Consider the following 5480-nt stretch of genomic DNA (forward strand, 5'->3'; position numbering starts at 1 on the left):
CCAGCTGTGGCTAGGAGACCCAGAGGCTTAAAATTAACCAAGGGCTCCCAGCTGCAGAGGTGCCTGGGAGCCCCCTGGGGCTCAGGGGCAAATTAAAGGGCCCAGGGCTCTGGCCGCCAGGGGGAACCCAGAGCTTGGCGGGGCCGGGGCAAGGATTTAAAGGGCCCAGAGCTCCTGCCACTGAGAGGAGACCCAAGACCTTTAAATCCTTGCCCCAGCCCGGCCACCAGAGCCGCAGTCGGGATTCAAAGGACTTTGGGCTGCCCGCAGCAACGGGGAGCTCTGAGCCCTTTAAATCTCAACCACAGCCGGGATTTAAAGGGCTCTGGGCTGTCTTCAGCAGGAGGGAAGGAGCCTGGCAGCACCACATAATGTAGCAGGCGATAGCTAACCCAGGTGGGGCACATGACCCCACACACGCCCTCTGCAAGTGTTGTCTCTGAAATTAGGAAAAATCACAAGTTCAGGGCACAGCTGCACACCCAGAAGAAAGCTCAGCACAACACACCCAGGGTGAAGGGGGTGCTAAAGCTTGGCATCAAACCAGAAGCCTTTAGATCTTCAATCCAATGCACTCCCAGCTGAGTTACTTTGGCAAAGACCAGGCCCACCAGGAAGGCTTAATACACGAGCCACAGCACATGCTGGGAAGATTTAAATCTGGATGTCACAAAGCAGGAGACAAGCAGTGGACTTGGCCTGGAGGGGCAGGCTAGGGTTTCCTATATCCCATTCACTCAAGCCAGCACCTGCCCCCTCACAAGCTTTCACTGGCACCCCCTGGTCAGCAAGAAAGGAGCAACGGTTCTCACTGGAACAACTCTTCTCGCAGGCTTCTCCCAAGCCTAAAACAGAAAACCATCTTGCCAGAAAGCAGCCTACTCGTGTCATAGTATAATTCCCAAATCTGGACCTTAGCGTCCAGGATATGGGTACTAGCATAAAGTCCTCTAAGCGTAATTTCCAGCTTAGATTCTGTAGCGCTGCCACCAATCAGGAATTTCTAGGGCCTGATACCCTGTGGTCTCCCCAAAACCTTCCCAGGGGACTCCAAGACCCAGATTCCTTGATTCTCACAACAAAGGGAAATAAACCATTCCCTCCCATCTCTTTACCTCCTCCCAGATCTTTCCTGCCTGAGTACACTAGGAGATACCATGATTCAATTCCTTGAAACACAACACAGAGAGATCAAGTTTCTCTCTCCCCTTCTTCCAGAGGCAATACAGATTCAAGTTCCGTGAATCTAACACAAAGAGGAAATTTACCTTTCCCTCCCTGCTTCCCCCTCACCCAGAGGCAATACAGATTCAAGCTGCGTGAATCTAACACAAAGAGGAAATTTATTCTTCCCTTCTCCCCACCAATTCTCTGGAATATACAGACTCAATTCCCTAGAGCCTCAACTGGGAAAAAAATCAAACAGGTCTTAAAAAAAAACTTTTAATAAAAAAGAAAGAAAAAAGTAAAAGGTTTATCTCTGCACTTTAGATGGTAAAAAGTTACAGGGTCTTTCAACTTATAAACAATAGAAAGAAACTTTCTCCAGCAGAAACACAATTTAAGCTACTCCAGCAAGTACACATATGCAAATAGAAAAAAAACAAATGAAAAGACTATGGCCGCCTTTTCTTACTTACAATTCTGAATAGATAAGAGACTGTAGCAGGGAGATTGACAGAAACCTGGTTGCACCTCTAGCCCCGTCCAGGACCCAGAGACAACAAAGCTAAACCCAAACCCCACAAACAAAGGCTTCCTTCCACACAAGATTTGAAAGTATCTTGTCTTCTGATTGGTCCTCTGGTCAGGTGTTTGGGTCCCTGTTTGTTAACCCTTTACAGGTAAAAGAGACATTAACCCTTAACTTGTTTTCCTTTCACCCAGAACGCCACAACTTTTCCTGGGCTGCAAGTAGCCACCCCTGGAATGCCAAGAGGCAGAAAGAAGATTCTACCTCCCAGCAGCCAACTGCACTTCCACGGGTTCAACTGGCCTAATTCCTCCAGCTTTCCCAGGCTGACGCCAAGGTATTTTCTCCACTGATATCACCACCCTCTATTGTGCGGAGGTTGGGGTTATCCCAGGGACAGGCCAGTGGCAGAAGGAGGAGGCCTTGCTGGACAGCAAGGGGAGCTGGGAAAAGGAAGCCACTACGTTTCTGCCTGGTTTTGGGGCTGAGGCCCTTTTGCAGGTTAGGCAAATGTGAGAACCACCACACTACAGAAACTCCATCACAGTGAGCTGTCCTGCCCTGCCCTCAAATTTCCTGCACTTTGGTGGTGCTCACCCTGGCACACACCGAGGGGAGAACCTGGAGAAAATGGCGGCAACTCTTCGATGGGTCAGCTGGCAGAGCAGAGGACTGGAGCTGGCACTCAGGAAGTCGTCCTTACATCCCCCTCGTGACTCCAGCTTGAGGGGGAGCTTCTTTTCCTTCCCCTTGCTGAGAAAGAACAAGAGAAGAAATAAAGTTCAGGAGGGCCAGCTGGCTACAGAAGCCAATGCTGCCTTTTCCCGCAGCAAAGCCTGAAAGAAAGAACTTGCATTACGTAAAGGGACTGCTGTGTTGCCAGGAAACAACCCACAGCTGCACAGAGAGGGATCAAAGAGGCTGTTGAAGCCTGGAATTAAACCAGGGACCTTTCAATTTCCAGTCTAACGCTCTCTCAACTGAGCCACTTCAGCACTTGTAGGGGCCCACTTTGGGCTGCTGCTTCTCACCTTGAAGCTTATTCTCAACAAACCAGCTCTCCAGTCACCACTGGCCAATGCAGGATGGACAGCGCTTGCTATTTTAGCACTCGGAAATGTCATCAGCTAGTCTCTGGATCTCTCGAATGCTGCGCTTCAGTTCATGGGGGAAGGCGAGAGACACGACCTTTGAACAAAAGACCTGGGGTTAACATCCTAACGCTGTCTCCTACTGTAACCCTATTTAATAGTGGCCAACCCTGTGCTGGTGACAGTTCCATTTCTAGGTGTTTGTACATTTCAGTTACTGTGAAAATTAAAAAGTTTCCATATGCTTAGAGGAAATTAATTTGTTTCATTTTCTTATATATGGCATGAATAAATACAGATTTACACATCCTAGCATAAAAATGTATTGTCTTATATGATAGAGAAAATCATGCGTCCAGATTGTGCATTGAAATCATGACATGAGCTACAAATGCAATAAAAAATAAAGTATTCAATGGTTTAACATATGGAGCAGGGGTAGGGAGCACCGAAAACACTTCTTGCCTTGAGTGGGGAGTAGCTCAGACCTCCAAAGGGCCTGGCCAGGAGCAGGACATTGGCACAGCAAGGGAGAGGTGTGGCAGTGACATCATAAAGGCCTTTTGCAGGACCTCAGACTATTGGTTCAAGGTGGTGGGGAGGTGGTGACCTCACAGAGAGATGCTGACATCAGCCAGGCAGGACCGGGCAAGGGGCCAGGGAATTCTCAGAGACCCCTGTGGCTTTGCTTCGCTTCAGCAAGTCTCCTTCTCCAGGTCTGTCTTTGAGGACTGAGAGAGTATTCAGGTTCATGTACGTGAGCACTAGGAGGAACCTCTTTCGAGTTTTCTCCTTCCCTTGTAGTGTTTTTACTAGAAAACAGCCGTCCCTGTTTAGAATGTAAGAGCCTCCTCGAAGGAAGGGCTGTTATGGGGGCATCACAGTTCAGATGCCAATGCCCCGCCGCCCCCACTGTAAGGAAGCTCCTGCCACCTGCTCTGTGTTTGCAGGGTGGGAGTGAGCAGCATCCACGGCAGAGATTTGCGCCTGGCTGCCGGAGCAGAGCAGCAGACTCAGCTGTCAGAACTTCCTGGAGCTATGAAAGGGGAGGGCCCCATGGCTCTGTAGCAGAATGCAGGGCAGGTGAGTTCATGGAGGGCATTGTGGGATACTGCTGGAGGCCAGTTACAGTTATATAATGAACGGCAGCATCTACACTGGCACACTGTCACTTTAAGTTTGCTGCAAAAAGCTCTAGGCATTTCGTCGAGGTGGTTTTATTTTGTCTCCAAAACAGGGCAGTTTTGTGGCTAGATGTGGCATTGCAGTGTGTGCACCAGCCAAAAGCTGGTGACTGAGGGAGCGTTGTGTGTTTTTCACGCACCTCAGCAATGTAATGATGCTAAAATAACTTTGTAGTGCAGACCTGGCCAAAGATTCACACACACACACACACAACTTGCAAGGAAAACCTCATCTGCTCCTCTGCTTTGCAGAATCCAAACACAAGCAAAGCTTTTCAGGGCTTGGTGGAGATGTCAGTGACTCAGGTGTGGTCAGACAGTGTGTTTTAGCTACATGCAGGGAGCATGGCTCAGCTGGCTAAAACACTTGCCTTGTAAGCAAGGGATCCTGAGTTCAACTCCCAGTGGTGCCTGGGGGAGTAGCTATTGGGGCACCTGGTATTGGCTACTCTCAGAAGACAAGATTCAGAGCCAGATGGGCCTTTGGTCTAGCCCAGTGTGGTTTTTCTTATGGTTTAAATTATGCTCACAGCCACTGATTATAGAGTTACTGAAAGTTTGGGAGTCAGGAGCTGATAGGTTAGTGGTCCAGTCCCCTTGCAGATGACCTCCTCCCTCTGGGACAGGGGCAGATCTGAGCTCTCACACCAAATGCTCATTGTGGCTACCAGAATCTGTGGGCAGCTCGTTTAGTTTGCATCGAGGGTTGAGTCCTGCTTTGTGCCCAGTGTCTGAGAATGAAAATCCTAAACCGCCCTTTGAAATAACGAATGCAGCAGGACGTGTTATTGTCCCTGCCCCAAAGCAGACAGACCAATGGAGAAATGCCATTGAGTCCAAGGTAATTCTCCACTGCCATTTTATCTTTTTTGCTTGCTAAACTCCGTCCCATCTTTGTGGGGGTCCCAGACCCCAGTATTGAGCCTGAGCCGACACGTCTACACTGCAAATTTACCACCCCATTGCCCAAGCTCCAGGAGCCTGATCTGGCATGGGGAAGCCCTGGGTGTTTCATTGCAGTGTGGGCATAGCCTAGCATTACGTCTACACTGCCATTAACACACCCAAGTCACTATTCTCAAACCCTGGGTCAGCTGATTCAGGCTTGTGGGGTTTGTGCTGCAGGTTTATAAAATTACAGTGTAGACACTTGGGCTTGTGCCCAGCCTCCGAGACCCCACGAGGGGAGAGGGTCTCTGAGCCTGGGCTCCAGTCTGAGCCCAAATGTCTACATTGCAGATTTTAGCCTCATAACCTGAGCCCTGGGAGCCCAAGTCAGATCATCCAGGCCAGCCGGGCCACAGGGATTTTATCTCAGTATAGCTGCACTCTCAGAGTACGTCTACATTGCAATGCAAGCCCAGGGTTAGCAGAAGTCATGTCAGCAGCCCCAACACATAAACCTAAACCACGAGGAAAAGACCCACCCACAAATAAGCTGGGCAGTGTCCTTCTCCCTAAGGTTCGTAAGTCCAGCAACCAAAAGTCATTTAACATGAGCCATCCCCTCTC

At 49.5% G+C, this 5480-nt stretch overlaps 1 non-coding gene across 1 annotated transcript; it reads right to left on the bottom strand.

Annotated features, from left to right (window-relative positions):
• Nucleotides 1–2615: 2615 nt before the first annotated feature.
• TRNAS-GGA (transfer RNA serine (anticodon GGA)) lies at nucleotides 2616–2688 on the bottom strand. The gene has a single exon. It is a non-coding gene; the product is annotated as a tRNA-Ser (tRNA).
• Nucleotides 2689–5480: the final 2792 nt, after the last annotated feature.

Source organism: Gopherus flavomarginatus, unplaced genomic scaffold (assembly GCF_025201925.1).
Source record: "Gopherus flavomarginatus isolate rGopFla2 unplaced genomic scaffold, rGopFla2.mat.asm mat_scaffold_106_arrow_ctg1, whole genome shotgun sequence".
Lineage (NCBI taxonomy): Eukaryota > Metazoa > Chordata > Testudines > Testudinidae > Gopherus > Gopherus flavomarginatus.